Here is a 17,496-nt window from a genome sequence, read left to right on the forward strand (position 1 = left end):
TTAGATTCATATGCTGGGAAAAAGACAAAAGAAGTAACTCATGAAGATGCACTTCTGCATTCATGGCATCCTTTCCTCCCTGCAAAAGGCTGTTAACAGAAGTAGGCAATAAGACCAACGTAACTGAGATATTTTGAGGAAGGCAACTTACTGACAAGACCTATTTTATACAAGCAAGTCACCACCAAACATTTCAACTAGGAAAACTAAGCAGGAGGAGCCTTTTTTGCCCTTGGAATTATGCTTGAAATGAAGCATCACTTGCAGTCATCAGTTTTATTGGACACAGAGCTATCCCAATGAGTTTAACCAGTGAAGCCATAATCTCTCTTTAGGATAATCTGGGCAGATCCTTCTCTGCCCAGGGAGCCATTACGAGGCAGGAGGGATGTGTCCACACACCGGCTGGTGCACGGAGCTGACTGACAGGAAGGAACCTCCAACCAGGAGGCTGGAGTGGGGAGGAAGAAGGCACTTAACAGGAAATTTTAATTTCCATTTATTTATATTTTGATGGGTTATGCATCTGCAGAGATTGGGTCATTTTAAAAAACTTTAAAGAAAAGACAGGAAAAGTACCTGACCCATCCTACTAGTTTGTTACGCATACTTCAACTCAGGCAAGGAGAACGACACTCACAAAGCCTGAAGCGACTGAGCCCTCCTCCATTCACGAAACAGGAGCAGGAAGAAGTGAGCAGCTGAAGTTGTCAGAGATTCCACACTTTTGAAAATAGGAGCAGTTCCTTTCATTCCTAAAGACAGACCTGTGACAAAAATTTTTACACCCATTTTGTTAAAAATCTTATTTGATGTCCTTGCAATATGCTGTGAGTAATCCCTAGCTTCAGGAACTACACGGATCATGTGTTTTTGTCCTGATGTCACTATTGCTTTCATAAATAGAGCACAGTCTTATTTTTTTCCAAATCTCCAGCAGAGCAGGTGGAGTTGAGGAGACGCATCTGGAAACACACAAATCTCAATAATCTGTCCCCAGGCTGCTGGCTACCTGCTGGCAATCAGTCCTCTCTCCAGCTGTGTCATACAATGTCTGTAAGTCTACAGAAGCTTACATACAATGTTGAAGTGCTGCAGCCAGTACTTTCTAATACGAAGTATTCAATCTAAAAGGAAAAGGTAAGTGAATTACTAGTTAAAGAAACAGAAATGAAGAACCATCATCTCTCTCATATTTGCCTTGTCAAGTGCCCATCAAGCTTATCATCCTCCTTGTGCATCCTCCTCTTATCAACACACAGTGATAGGCAACTCAGATTTTCCCTCTGTGAGCCTGACCACCTTACCCATATCACTGATCCCACAGCCCCGACCAGGTGTGACCATCCACCTTGGCACCCACACAGTCCATTTCCATCTTGGTGCTTCTGCCCAGCTTCTTCCCGTTTGTTCACACAGGTATGTTTGTGCTCAGTTATAACTGCCATGCTATTGAATCACTGACAGATACAGGACAGGAGTTGAGTCAGATTTCTAGGAACAGTACATCTTTCTTGTGCTGCTGAGCTGTCTTTATGTGAAATGTTTGTGAATTAGGGTGTGTCTAGTGGCAGGTGTCCCTGCCCCTGGAAGACGGTTATAACTAGATGATCTTAAAGGTCCCTTCCAATCCAAACCACTCTATGATTCTGGGATCCTATGACGTGAAGAACCCGATTGTTATTGTATTCACCAAGCAAGATGCATCCTGATTCCAGGTAATGAGATCTCTTCATTCAAATTCCTAAAAATGAAAAATAAACATCTTATTATTGCAATTATTTTTAATATAATCAGCTACATACCTGTGCCTGTAAAATATTGCTCACCTATGTTTTCCACCTGTAGTGTACAGAAAGTTATTATACAGAGTAGCTGTTGTGGTGTCATTGAAAAAGGCAGCTGACAACCTGCTTTGGCTCATGTAAAGCCTGCCAAAAAGTCTTAGAGATTATAGTTTTTTATGCACTCTTAGTCACAATATTTATTGCTCTCTGTATGAGATAATGACAGGTTTGATCCTGCACCTTTGAGAACATTACAGGGTTTGTCATATATTTTAGAAGAAACAGGATGGGGGTTATCATTCCATCTTCATTTTTATTTCAACTGAGTGAGAGGAATCATGTAGGACATCAGCTGGGATAGTTCAGCATAAAGCCTTTATCCTTCCCATCTCATGATGGTCACTAGTCATTGACGTAGTTAACTAGTAACCTAGACATCAGTAGGACAGTGAGAAATGTCTACATTGAGTGATTTTATCTTTGCTTTACTACAGCATCTTTTGTGTCTCCTCTAACAGCCAGTGTTCATCATTTTCTGAAGCAGGATACCAAACTTATTCAGTTTGGCCTCGCACAGCAACCTCCAGCTTCCTATAAATAAGGAGGGTGCATTTCTTCTTCTGCCTGCCAGCCTGGATGCAGTGTTTCTGCAAATACTCAGCAGACTGCTCCCTCCTTGCAGCCTCCACAAAAATAATTCCACTTTCCCCACACTTGCAGCATGATGCCACAATTTGCCTCCTGCTCCGTGACCCCAGGCATCCCGCAGACCCGACCAGACAGCCTTCAGCTGGCAAAGCCAGCAGATCTGGGAAGGCAGAGTGGTGGAAAGCCAGAAAGGAGACAAAGAGGTGTCGGGGTTGTCTCACCTACCACAGGCACAGCTACAGGATGGCTGCCTATCCATTCTCTGTCATCTGTGGGGCTGGGTGCGGTGTCCCTCCCATCCCGCATGACAAATGAGTTGCCTAATGTATCACAACCAAAGAAACTTTGGGTGCTTGCATTTAAACGTGTGGGTCACAAAACCTCTGATGAAAAAAAAAGGAAAAGGAAGCAATAGTCTGAAAATATAAGGTTCAGATCCTAAGAAGAGGATCAGGTTGTGTTTACGTAGCTAGATAGGTAGTGTGAAATCTGATTCAGATGTTTTTATGAGCCAGGCCCATTTAAACACCAACTGGATAAAGCTGCCAGATTTCTGTGCAGTTCCGTTGTGCTTTAGGGAATTGTCACACCCCTGATGCTGTTGCTGGAGAGGAGGAAGGTGACTTCCCCGCCAGGGGAAACCTAGCTTGTCATGCAACAGCACCCATATTTTCCCAACCAAAGGCTGTACAAGCCACTTTGCCAGGAATGGGAGAGATCCACCCCATCTGCAGAAAACAGAGGGGATTGCAACAAACAGCCCTTAAAAAAAATTAGCAGCTCATAATGGCTGCAGGCCACAGCAGGCCATTTTCTATCCTTCAATTAGTAATCTTCCAAGTGACTCACCAGTGAGCATTGCATAAAGGGACCTGCAATCTGCAAGGGTCATATCTAACTATTCATTGACAGGACTGGTAGCACCACTTTTTTGAAGATTGCCCAACTCCTCTTTATAAGGTCCCATTTTCAGTTTGCTTACAGCTCTGCCAACCTTTCATCAGTTCCAGCCCATATGTTTCAAACTTAGTGCCTGCCTACGGCTCATTGCCTGTTTGTTGGGTTGGAGAGTTGGTTTGGTTGAACTTAGGGCAGATATCTTACTTTCTGTTTAACCAGTTCAGCTGTTTCCAAGAGAGATTTGTTAAAAAAAGAAGGTTGTAGCTTTCTTCCTAAAATTGCACCCTGTGACAGAGAACTGAAATTTGTCAGGCTGATGGTCCTCAGGTCATGAATCTGCCATGAATGTCTATGCCAAATGGACTCCTGGTAGTAATCACACTGCAAACAAGCAACTTGTTGTGTTTCAGCCCGCACGATAGGCGAAGCTGGTCCTTCCTCACAGCAGTTACTCCCAGCTGCACCAACAGCATGGAAACCCTGTCATCTGCCTACAAATCAGAAAGCCCAGCAACTAGGCTGGCCAAAAAGAGCCTAATGAGAGAAGGCTGAGGAATCTGAGCCAAGTTCTGGAGCAGAAGAGAAGGGCTCGGTCACTCGAGGTTTCACACATAGACAGAGTAGGCTGGGGACCAACAGGGACTGGTCTCAGCCCCTCTAAACGGATCCCTGTTACCACAAGGCACCTACCGGTTCTTTCTGCAGCACTACAACACCACCATCATGAACAGTGTTTGACCATTTCAGGAAGGGAGGGCCAAACTGAACAGGGCACAGGCATCAGGCATGGGGAACAGGCTTGCAGGCAGGAACCTACCATAAGTGTGCAGTTTGTGATCACTGAATGATCCACTTATTCCCTGTAAGGGTGAAATCTACTTGCACCAAAACCAAGAGAATGACCCTTGAGCCTGTTGTTGCTATCTGTTTCTGTTATCAGTTTTCTTTTAATCCAGAGAAATGAACCCTGCCAATTGTTACAAACAATTTAGAAGAGGTTTTAACTAATTTCTGGAGGTTAATACGTCCCATATGCTCCATGCAGATACATGAGGATGATGGGCATGTGGCTACTTCTCGGACCTGGGAGATTGTTACACCAGAGAGCCACCATCAATCAGTCAATTAGCACTGATTAATTAGAGGGGAGATGAAGGACAGCAAAGATAATGTAATCTTGTTTTTTGAACAACAGATCTGAGGATGTGTAAGCTCCAAGTGTTCATGAGCCATGGGCCCTGCAATATGAGGTGTCCGGAGGGGGATCAGAGACTGTATGGTGGGAACAGCATCATAGAGGAAGAGAAGCTGTATCCTGAAGGAAGGGGAAGGACTTTCTGCAGTGAGACCAGGAAACTATGTGCAGATAACAGTAATAAAAGAGGATGGATGATAGAAGTGGTGAAAGAACTTGGAGGGGTAAAGCTGGAGAATGGGAGGGAGTAAAGCAAGGGAGAGTTACTTGGAGGTGAGACTTCAATGTTAAGTGGAGGGAGGACCAGTGACAGCCTGTCCACTTCCCATTCTCCCCATTTAAGAACCGAAACAGGACTAGAGAAGCTAGGACTAGCTCTTCCTGCCTCCCAGGCCAGTCTCATCTGTGCCATGGCATATTGGAGGGCCCTTGCCACAGCCAGGCTCCAGTGGGGAAAAAGCAGATACCAGTTTATGAGTCTCCCATTGGGGTACAGGCTGGTTCCCACAATTGCATAAGGGTGTGATGGGATGTAACCTGGACAGGTATTTGCAGCACCAGACAGCAAGGAGCACGTGTAAACTGGGTCACTGGGGCTACAGAGCTGAGGGGGTAGGAACAGGGGGCTGAGCTGGAAAAGCAGACAGGAAGGGCTATATATGTCATGAGGGTCAAGGTGGCAATGTCAAGAAGTTCTCCATTTGCTCTTTGTAACTGATTTTGAGTAAATTTCAAGATAGACAGCTTCTGGGATTTCTCTCTCTGCCCTGTCCAATCAAGGAAATGAAGCTATAATGTAAATTTAACCTACCTCCTCTACTACCTCTACGTCCTTTGAATTGGGCATGCCCATACCATGGATACCCCAAATGTGGCTTTGAAGAAAAGGGAACCACTAGGTGTGGCGGGGTTTCGTTAGAAGGAGATATGTTGTTGAATTAGCCAGGCCCGAAGGAATCTCAAGGCCACTTCGAGAAGCTGAGAACAGAATCTGCTGAGAGAAAGAGGGGCGTTTCTTCATTAACAGGGCCTCAGCATGGCGTGAGTCGTCGGACCTATCATCGGTGGGGCTCCAGTGTGTGGACTGCCCATGATGTTCATTTAGTGAATCCACGCCTGGAGCGTGGATTTGTGATTAGAGAATAGTTGCGTATATAAGGAGATATGCTTCTGTAATAAATGGCTTTTGCGTGATTCACATTGAATCAGAGTGCTGAGTCCTTTATCGTTCCAACAACCAGGGCTACTTCACTTTGCAAGTGTGGTGAAACTTGTGCTGTTGGTCTGCATGGTCAGTTACAGCTCTAAAAGCAATGAGATGTCAGGTAAGCCTTTCAGCCCTTGCACCATTTCTTGCAGCTCCCTCAGCCTAGTGCCAAAGATACCATCTGTACTCCCCTGGTGTCTGTCACTGAAGCCATTGGCCTCAGTCGTTTTCCTGCCCTCTGTGAACAACACCCATGTCAAGAAGGCCCAGAGGTGCTCCCCATGACACAAATCTCTGCACTCATACAATCATTTGAACACTGGAAAAATCAGGCTTTCTTTTTCTCTCTGTTCCCCTGTGCTCTGAAATTAGATTTCCTTAGATGTAGGGTAATTAATATGAGTCCTCAAAAAAAGGAACATTAGGCTACAGACGTAACTCTTCAGCTGCATAACAGAGAGAAGTATTACATCTTCCCACACAGCCTGCTCAAAACCCAGTCTTGGGGCTCTAATGGACTGTTGAAGAGAAGCAGCTGTGGCCAAAGCAGACTCCCAGCCTGAGAAATACTTGGGGGAAGAGAAAATACCCTACCTGGCATGATGATTTATGGATATGTTCAGAGCAAGACTTTCAACCGTTCCCCAGCTCCACAGCCATCTTCCTCTTTCTCCCTTACAAGCTAGATCCTCTAAATCCCCCATTTAGCTTCTTTCCCACTAAACATTTTAGTCAGGTCGCTTCATTTTTAGCCTAGGGTTTTGTCACAATAAGTGCTCAGAGCAGTAGAGGCCTCCTTTGCAGAGGTCACTGCAGGGCCTTTCAGCTAAATTAGCTGCTTTGGCTCTGACAGCCCCTCATTTAAACTCACTTTCTTCCTGCTCTGCTTGAGTTTCGCAGCAAGCTGGGCCACCAAGAGGGAAAGGATGTGGTCTCCCAATCACACCGGAGATTAGAAACACCTTGTTTTGGAATGAAAACTGAGAAAAACATGAGGAGGCAGCTGAATAGGAATGACTATTCATAAAACCTTGATGTGTCATCTTAATCATCTTCCTATTCATGAACACACTTGAAACCTCTCACAAGGTTATGATAAGGAGTCTCTCACCAGCGTTATAAGAAGACAAAACGTTCTGTTTTTTCCGAGCAGCATGTTACAACGCGCAAGCGAACACTGTGTGCAGAACACTTTTCACCTCCATGTTCCCATGCAGAACTCTATTTACTCTTGATAAATGATGAACTATGTACTACAGCTGTGCTACATATTTCAGACTAACAAGGGCAGTAGTAAGGTCATACTGATTCCAGAGCACTGTCTATCGAGACAAAGGCACTCGCACTCCACATGTGCTCTGTATTTCATGCAGCTTAGCCTTAGCCTGTTTCCCAAAGCCCTTGTTTTCCTGGGGACGTGGCAATTGTTTATGTACACAGCTCTGGACCTGACCAGCTTACATGTTTTTCCCTTCCTCTACCAAACATTATATTGTTCCTTTAAACTCTGCTTAACCTTACTTTGGTTCCTGTTTCTTTGCAGGGCCCATACACCAACAGAAGTGAAAGCAGCTAATTCTGTTTCTTTCCACTGTTCTGAACAGTGCCTGAATGCCTGAAAGTGAATAAGGGCCAGAAACATGTCCAAGAGGCTGAGTGAACCTCAAATTCCAGCTCAAAACGAAAGGGATTCTTGAACTAACCTTTTGATGCAAAATTTCTAGCCCTTGTCTAGTAATGGGAGTTTGCTGCCAGCAACGCATGGTCAGGCTGCGCGGGAGCTGAACACTAATGTTGGGATTCATCTTACTGAACGTTAGCTGTCTAAAAAACTGAAATGGTCATCTAGGCTTCCTCAGCACACAATGCAGACAGACAAAAAAAAAGGTTCAGCACACCCATTTCTTACCTATTTTGGGCTGGAACAAACTGGTCCCGGAGGGTGTCCCTTTGTCTCCATAGGTAGTGAAGACTGGTGTGGGCTGGATGCTGAGCTATCAGATTGCTGGGGTTAGGCGAGAGGCATCAGAACCATCATGAACAACTATGTTTGTTTGGGTCTTTTGCCAGTCTGTGCATTTGTATCTAGGTTCTCCTAGCGCTGTTACTTCAAGGCATCCAGAGGGCTGTTAGGCGGGACCTCCAGTGACCCCATGTCTCTCTTGCTTTCTGGCTGCTTTTTGTTCTCAGACAGTTACTTCCCTTCAACCAGGAACACAATTCTAGAAGTCCAAAGATGACAGGCTACATGGAGGAAAAAAAAAAAAACGTGGAGGATACATCTCCCCAGTTCTTAATGGTGTCTGAAAAATGCCCAAAAGCTGCCCTTAAAAGAATAGTTCTGTGAGCAGTGTAACTGGAGACTCCTGATTTCCTATGATGGATTTCTGTTTATGTTTGAATTATCTGATGCTTAATAATGTACATATGCCAATTACAGCTTTTCTTGCATGTCGGGAGGTCCTAATGATCCACTCCCACGTAAAGCGTCTGGTATCAGCTGCAAGTTCTGCCTGGGCATTTCCTCCAGTGAAGACATATGCAGGGCATGTCTCTTCTAGAGAGTTAGCTATCTTACTGATTGGAATTGGCCTAATAGTTCAAAAATCTGGCTGGGATGTCAGAAATAAAGAGTTAGACTTCCAGCAAATACAGCAAGCCTCTTAAAAACACAAAAATAATCCATTTATGCTGTAAAGAAGTAAACTAAGAATGGAAATACTTTTTCCTCTGCACAACTTTCAGTAAAAGGTTTTCTTCACCTCTGCCTTGTTTCCCCATTACATCACACTTTTGAAGGCACAGGCTTGGCAGATGGTAAAAAGAAAGCAGTTATTTTTGTTATTATCTAGATATAGAGCACCTTAAAGTATGGCGGTAACTGCTGAGTCGAGTGGAGAAGGCTTCCTGATGGAAAAAAGTGCCTCCCTTTCGGAAAAAAAAAAAAAAGGAGGTACTTGGAAAGATAAAGGGCAATTCAGTCCTTTGAATGCTTATATCATAGAACTGAATAAGAAATAATTACCATAAATGAGGCAACAAGTTCCTACACCCTCTGCAACCTGGATGACATCCTTCTGTGTCATCAAAACAAAAGTTACTTGCAGAAAACACACCACCTACTACCTTATCTCAATCACCTGAGCACATACATACAAAAGGAGAGGACCAAAGTCTTCTAAATCATCTCCCTCTGCAAATAAATGAACTACAGAGATTTTAACTCTATTTCCTTCTCCAGAACTACTGGCACTAGGACAGGCATGTGATTTTATCCCTAAACAGGGTGTTCCTTAGGCTCTTTGCCAATTTAATTGGCTTATTCATATCCTTCCCTTCCAGATTACCTCAGGGTGATATACATTTTGGAGGCCTATAAACACTGATGATTCAGTGCATGAAAACCAAAAACATTGTTCATTGTCTGACAGGGTCCCCACTGGCTTTTGCCCCCAAATTAATTGTTCTTATTGGAACAACCTAACATATAATCAACCTCTGACATCATCTTAATGTTACACAGACGAAAGAACTTCTAAAATACAATGGGACTAATGTCATTTGTTTTTTAGCAGTGTTTCCAGGTGCTCTGTAGGAGCAAGCAACAGGCAAGGTTTTAAAACGGGAAGATACAGATGCTCCCAGCCCAGCTTCTTCAGTTTTCTGGCCATTTTGAAAACTGTCTCCTGATTTTCCATGAAAAACCTCTCAGAATGAGCTCTAAAGAAACTCAGACAACTTCATTTCCTCTCTCTGCAAAACTTTTCTTATGGCAGTTCAACAGCTATTTAATATGGTGTTATTTAGAATAAGTAGGTGGACCTTCAGTGATTCAGAACAAATTTCTTTCACGTGTTGAACCTGAATTCTGTATCTAGGAAATATTCTGCAGGTCGATTCAGGCCAACTGTACCTCCACCCTATACAGAAATAAGCAAAGATTTGTACTGATGAATAAAGAAAAGGCTGAAAGAGGTTCATTTTGCCTTTTGGTAGACTGAAGTCTTGAACTTTCATGTAGCTCTTTCTTTTTGTAGCATGAACAATTCTGATAAAATGCACCAGAAAACTTTACAGAACATACTTCTCTGCATCTTCAGTAACAATTTGATATATTCTTGTCTCAGTACTCTCACAGAAAGCAGTCACTCAGTCTCCCTTCAGGGGAAGATTACTATGCTTCACATTCAGATTATGTTTTCTTCTTGTGTTACATGCCCCTGCAGTGTCTTTCCTAAGCAAGCTCCCTGTTGTTAGACCAAACTTTCCACGAGCTACATGGCCACTCACGCAAATCCAGCACTCTTCCAGTAACTCCTCATTTTGCTTTCCAAAAAAATTCTCCATGCTTAGCATCTGTCTCTCTGAGACCACCAACCAGCACTTTTCAAGCATTTCAATCCATTTCACATAAAGATTTCCACAAGTTGCTTTGTAAGGCAGTCCTCACCATTCTGGTACTTGTTTTCACAAGGATTTTGGCAAATCAGCTGCTAATAAAGTTTGTATTCTTTAATAACAGAGTTTATGTACTTAAATACCTGCCGGAGGATGAACACATCTCCACCATTACAGCTGAAGTATTTAAAAGTCCAGCATTTTAAATTAGCACAAATGCCTTAAAACTAGTTTCCCTGTTTGCACTGACAGTTGTGGTTACAGGTGTTATGCACTTATAAGCTCTGCTTAGATATTAAAACTTGCACACAAATTCACTCATATTTGCATTCACTGTGTTTATCTACAAAAAATCTGCAATACATTCGTCATGCCCACATTGACTCTATATAACATGTTCATACAGAAGTTCCAAGCAACATCACAGAATTATTGCAATCCATATATGTAAATGCAAGTGAGCCACTGCATGAAGCTTTTAATATATAATACAGGAGACCAAATGTAATGAAATGGTGGGAAGAATGAGGAGTGAACTCCCTAGAATTAAAGCGTATATGTATGTAATTTTTATAAATGGCAAGAATGTTTCACTCCTGCTGAATACTTTGAAAACACTTATACCACACACAAACCAGCAAATAAGATTCAGATCTCACAAGAATTCCATTATAGTACCTGATCCTTTAGAGTATTAGAGAGGCATTGCCTAACCGAGAGAAATAAACCCAGCCTGCACTCCCGACTCACTGCGGGAAAGTGAAGAGCTGGCAGCCCCAAGAATTCTGCCTCTTTGATCCACAATGAAAAAGGATAATAAGGGTGTACGTACTCACCCTTGTCTAGTTTTCACGTTCTTCAAGGAAAAGAGTTATGCTGATTCAGGGCTCTGGTCATGGCCCAGGAGAATTTTGTTCTTACGCTCCCCACACATCAAATCTCTACTTTTTAAAAAGCTCCCAAGATTTTCTCTCCCTTTCCTTAATTGAATCCATTCTAGTAACAGACGCTTCTTTGTTGCTTGTCACCAAAGTATTTTAAGCATTTTGAATCATGTCTCGTTTCCTACTTGTTTCTAAAGGAGTCAGTTCTGGCCTTCAGCTCTTTATTTTCTTTCAAAACCTTACTGAACAAGTTCTGCTCCTCTGCATCATTCACTCCAAGGACACCACGTTTTCTTTTGTCATGATAACTCTCACTCTGAAATTTCTCAAACTTAAAATCAAATGAAAGATAATCTCTCTTCCATTTATGCTTTTTAACAGCATCCTGATGGCTGCATGTTTCCGATAACCACTCGAAAGGACATGCTGGGGGCAACAATGCAGAAAATGATGCTGAATCCTTGCTTGTAGTAGCTCAAGCAAGAAGTGTCATTAGTGCATTTTATTTGGGAACATACAGGTTATGTCTCTATATGCTCTATGATGATTCTATGACTTATAATTTGTGTTGCAACAGTGATTGACAGCTGCAGTAGGTCTGGTCCTCTCACCCACACTGGGCCCACATTAACAGTGCTTTACCTAAAACATTAAAGGTAAGCAAGTGTTGAACAAGCATGGGTATCACGTAGAAAACCTGCTCCTGCTTCCACCAGCGTCGACAGGAAAACAAAACGATCTAGGAGTCAGAGCTTTCCTTTCTTTACTCTTATTTAAATGTCAAACAGTGTTTTATGTGGTTGTTTATTAAATAATAATAATACAATAATGCCCTAGAGGCTCCAATTAGGACTGGGAAGTCACTGCAGAGGGGTTGCGCAAAGGCGGAGGACAGGACGGCGGGCTGGGAATTGGATGGCTCCCCAGCGGCGAGCAGGGAGCGCGGGCTGGAAGCCGGCTCCTCTGGGCGGGTGGGAAGGGCTGCTCCCCATGCTCCCCACCACCAGCTGAGCCTTTTGTTTGCCAGGGAGTTTGATTCGACTTGGGTTTTTGGTTTTCATTCGTTTGGGGTTTTTACACATTAAGATAGAGAATAAGCAGGAAGACATATAAAGAGGTTTTCTTCAAAGCAGCTGAACCCACAAAGGGGGAAAAGAAAAAAGAGTGTATATAGATGTATATGCTAATTCTTATTAATTAAAACCAGAGTGCTGTGCTGGAGCTGTGCATGGGCTTTATTAGCAAATATTAAAACAAAGGGCTGATTCTGTGACTCTGTGATTTGCCTTCCACAGAAATTTCACCTTGGCAAAGCTCTGTTGGCTGCAGTGGAGTTACTCCTCAGTTCACACCAATTTGAGGAAAGGATCAGGCCAGGAGCCCTCAGGAGAGACTCGAAAGCCGATAACAAAACAAAAGGACAAACAGGAGGCACATGGGGAGGACAATCCCAAGGAGCGGGATAAGAACAAGCATGTTGCTCTTGGCAGAAAGCAACTGGCAAAAATTAATTGCATAGTCATTCTCTTGCTCAGTTCTTTTTGTTATGAAACAGGATTTGTTTTTGTTATAGAGGAATGAGATACATTTCAGCAGAGGAATCCAAGCTGGATAGGCTTTATGGCAGAAGCAGGTTTTATGGGGAGATTTGAATGAAGACTGAGTGTGTTTGGTTCACAAGATGGACACAGTTGTTCCAGTCTTAAACAAAAAGGGCAGCAGGAATGAAAGCCCTGGGAGGAAAGTGGGAGGAGGAAAGGAAGGAAGCCATTAGAGGAAAGCTGGGCTGGATCAGAATGTGGGGAGCAAAGACACTAATCCCAAATTAAGGTATCAGTAGAACTATCCCAGGCCCCAAAAGTGAGGCCTGAAACTGAAGAGATGGACAACCCAAGAAGGGCACAATGGTGGTGAAGAAAAAGGAGGAAGAGGGGAATGAAAACTTTATCTGCTGGAATGGGGAACAGAGAGACCCTGAACTGAGTGGAAAGGAGCAGTTAAAGATTCCCTGGGAGAAACTTCTAGAAAGCTGGTAATTTATGATCATCTTTAGGCTAGAGGTGACCTAAGTCTGGAAAAGAATTTTGGGAACAAGGTCTGAGGTGGGGAAACAAGTCGTACTTCACAGAAGAACAACGACCTAAAACCAGCATCCATATGAGGGAGAAAAGGAAGCAAATGAGCTTGGAGGATGACAGAATGACCCACGGTGGTGAAGAAAGGATGAAGAAGGTATTTGCCAGCAGAAGATGGTCATCTTCTGTTTTCTGAACAGAAAAGGTGTGCTAAGTGAGAGGTCCTGCATGGGATTGGCAGAGGGTGGCAGAGATGGGGAAGTGGAGGGATGGATTGATCAGAGGTGGAGAAGTAGATTAAGCAGTAGGTGTGTATAGATGGTACAGTGAACATACATACCACCTGTGCAACCAGGGAGCATCCTGGAGGTCAGATGCAGAGGGAGAGAGGAGGGTTCTGAAAACAAAATGTAGCCAGATGCTATGTGAAAAAAAAAAAAAAAGGACGGAAAAGACAGTTAAGATGTGACAGAGAAGTTGAACCCTTAGTAAATGATCTGGGAAAATAAGAGTCTTCATTCAAGTCCTCAGTTCTTCGTTGTTCTTTGTAGAAAACTGAATTTAATAAAAGGAAAATTTTAAGCTGGCTTCCACTGAGTTTCCAAGCAAAATTTCCAAAGAAGCAACAGGTCTACAATGAAAAGTACGTGTGCCCATTCCTTCAACGTGCACACCAAACTACAGGGCTGTAAGTGAACAGAATGGACGGTGTCTCAAACCTCCTCCTCAGCTTAAGGAAATCAGTAGGAAATAGTTGATATGTCTCAGCTGTCACTATGTCCTACACTGGTTTGTTAACTAACACACTGGCATGGAAGAAAAGCCCGACTTTCAGCACATCTCAGCCCGACTCAGTTGTGTAAGCTCATGTAGGATCTGGGCACTGGTCCACCCCAGCAGCTGAGACATTCGCGACTCTGTGTTTGACTTCAATGGCTCTTCATTCACATGTTCAGTATTACTCACCTGATTAATATTTGCCCTGTAATTTTGTTCACCATTCCAGTTCAGTGAATTTTTGGTTGACTTGATTCTACTCTCCAGTTAATATGTAATACCATACTGCTCTTTTACCCTTATAATCACTCACTAAAAAATGCCTTACAGAGATGTAATAGAACTTTTTGGAAAAAAAATCTTTGTATAGGAAATGTAGTTTTCCTTTCTGCTAAGAACTGTGGTAGTTTTTTAAGATCAAGAGCAAAGCAGAGTTTAGTTTGGTGCACTGTTTCTCCAAGAATTCAGGCAGGGGATATTATATATTGTTTTAAAATGTGAATTCTTTACTAGAGAAAAATGAAGGAAGATAACAGATAGACATTATGTAAATGTTGGTGTATTAAAACATTGGACAGTGGAGCATAAGGGTGTGCAGCACATGGGCAGTAAGGCATTCCTCCTCTAGGTTTAGGTTTCAGTAACCTTTCCAGTACTTCATGACACTGCCCTCCCTAAACCCCACTACTTTGGTGAACCTACTCAAGGTTGTGATTGATCACGGATGGAAAAGTGCACTAACCCACACTTCGCTAGTGTTGATGCTTACCTGTAATTGTCAAGGTAATTGCAGTAGTCAGAGCTACAAAATTTTACTGACTGTTCCTAATTATTCTATATCCAGGTCTGTTAGCACAATTCATGCATATACACCAGTGATTTCAGTAATTTTCCTTTTATAGCCTTGATGAATTCTCCTGAATATAGGTGAACTGACTCAAATGAGTTATAACTGCTTCACCTCTTCGCAAATAAAAAGTTTAATTCCACTGTGACTTCATTGTTGCCACCTTATGTTACAGAACAACTGCAGAGACTTCCTGGGCCACTCACAATAGCCTTGTGCCACTGAAAGCAACCACACCATACAGCGCCTTTTCCTAAAATATTAAGCCTTCTCTAAAAAACACCTGAGCCTCCTCTAAATATTTGGGGTTGATTCTATTTTCACCCATATTACTGCTACTGGAGGAGTGCTCTGGAAACTCATTCTACTCACTGGCACTTATAAAACTGCCTCTTATTTCCAGTTTGGGTGAGGTAACTGCCAATTTCTGTATCCACACAGTCTGCATCACTAAAAGAGATCTTAAATATCTCCTGAACTTATCTTCTTCTTGCACTTTTAGATAAAAATCATAGACTTCAACAGTTACTTGGTTGGGACAAAAACCTTTAACAAAAACCTTTGACTTCTTTGCAATATGTAAATTTTCCATTTCTGTTTCCCTAATCAGCTCAGTCACCTTTTTCTGGACAAGTTCTGGTTTTAATTAATCTTTCCTGAATATGGACGAGTGGAAGTATATACAGCATTTTAGAGGAAATAGGTGTTTTGAATGTCTCTTATATTGGCAAATATACTTCTGTACTTCTGCTGGCAATACCTTAGGTCTAAGAAACATGTTTGTCCTATTCAAGGTCACTGTATGTTGCAGGTTCAGATAATAATTTTTGTTACAGTTTACAAGCATAAGTCAGCACCTAAAGAAGCAGAGCTGACCTTCGCTGATCTCTGGCTTCCACTCCTGTTCCTGTGTACCCCTTCCCTTTTGCCAGCACTGTGTGGCTGTAGAGCAAAGCAGACTAAGAAATCTATTCCATTTTAATTTTAGTTGGTTTTCCCACCTTACAATTCCTGTGCTAATCCCTATTTTTTCAACCTAACCAATCCATCTTCACTCAGCACCACACAAACACTTCACTGGAGTCCTGACAGATAACCTCCACTGCATTTTTGTCTACAAAATCTGCAACCAAAATGTGTGCCTGATACATTGGTAAGAAACCTTCAGTATGCATGGCCAAATGCTAGTGCATAAAGTGACTTTTGCTCACTCAGAGTGAGATGGAAGAAGCCCTAGAGAACAGTTCAGCTGACTGGTAGTCCTGTGTTGGTGAGCACGATCAGTTAATGAGAAATGAGCCACTGTGCAAAGTGGAAGGAATATGGCTAGACAGCATAAAAGATAAGGGCTGTGATGTGGATTTTGCATCAAATGAATAGGATGTCTTAAGGAAAAGGAAGAGGAAGCAGAGTCAAGATGGTATATAAAGAGAATGAGAGGAAGACAGAAAAAAAAAAAAGAAAAACAATGCGGGAGCAGAGCAATGGAAGCGGAAGAAAAGAGAATGCATAAAGACTAACATTTGGTCAACTACAACACTTCCATTGCAGTCCCAAAGCAATACACTGAAAGTGTTACTTTCCCAACCCATTCAGAGCTGTACAAAGGTCAAAACATTGTCCCCTATCCGGACTTGTCTTTTTAACAGGTGTCATGCTTGAAGTGCAGATCCAATAAAATTTAGCACATCACCATTTTACAAATCGGCTCTCCCATTCCCAGTATTAATAAAATTTGTGAGTACTACTTATTTTGAAAAATTGCTTATAATATATAATTTTAAAGGCACCCCATGTAGCACATAATGGGACACTGCAAATTGGTTATGTAATAAGTAAGTAGAAAAAGAACAATATAAACAGCGGTTTGCAGCCTTGACCCTATGGTGTTTCCTGCCACAACGAAAGTAAAAACACATGTTCCCTGACAACCATCAAGCATTTTGTCACTGCTGTTGGACACTTTGCTGCCTTAGGACTTGTCTACATGCAAAGCTACATTGGTTTAGCTGGGTTTAATTTGCTGCAAAGGGCCGTGTGAATTCTCATTTTGACTTAAATCAGACTTATTTCAGTTTAGCTCAACCAATTAAAGGTCAGATAAAGCCTGAATAAGTCTGTTGATGAGGACAATCAAAGCTCTAATCAATTGCTTGCAATTACAATGCCGCCCGGGTTGGGAAAAGCTTGCTTTCTAATCGCTTATCTTGATGAAGTTTTGTCTGATTCTTCGGACTATTTTAATTGACTTAAATAGTGCCTGAATAGTCCTTAGAATTTGGTTTCACATTGAGTTAATGTAACTGAATGTTTTCTGCCGTTGAATGAACAGTGTATATCTATATAAAATACTAAGATCAGTGGGACAAGTATTAAGTTCAGTTTTTCAATATTGCACCCAAACACAGGCACTTCTCAGCATAGAGATGAAGGCAGAAGTCGCTGTCTCAGTCCTGTGTGGACAAAGGACATTGCAAACTAAACAAGTGCACATCACATATGCTGCAAAACACACAAGGTTTCCTTAATTCAAAGCCTGCAAGAACAACATTGCCTCAGTCTTCCTGGGTGAAGTGCTTGGTAAGAATACTTAAGACTGTTGCACTAACACAGGGAAACTTATCTGCTTAGGGAAATGTAATGGAAATGAAGAATTAAATGAATGGAAAAACAGCCATCATTATTCCAAAGAAGAGTATCCACAGAAGGAGTTGTACCGGTATAGTAATATAGGACAATTATCACAGTGTAATAGCATCAGTAATTTCCTGAACCTTG

Source organism: Patagioenas fasciata, chromosome 3 (genome assembly GCF_037038585.1).
Source record: "Patagioenas fasciata isolate bPatFas1 chromosome 3, bPatFas1.hap1, whole genome shotgun sequence".
Lineage (NCBI taxonomy): Eukaryota > Metazoa > Chordata > Aves > Columbiformes > Columbidae > Patagioenas > Patagioenas fasciata.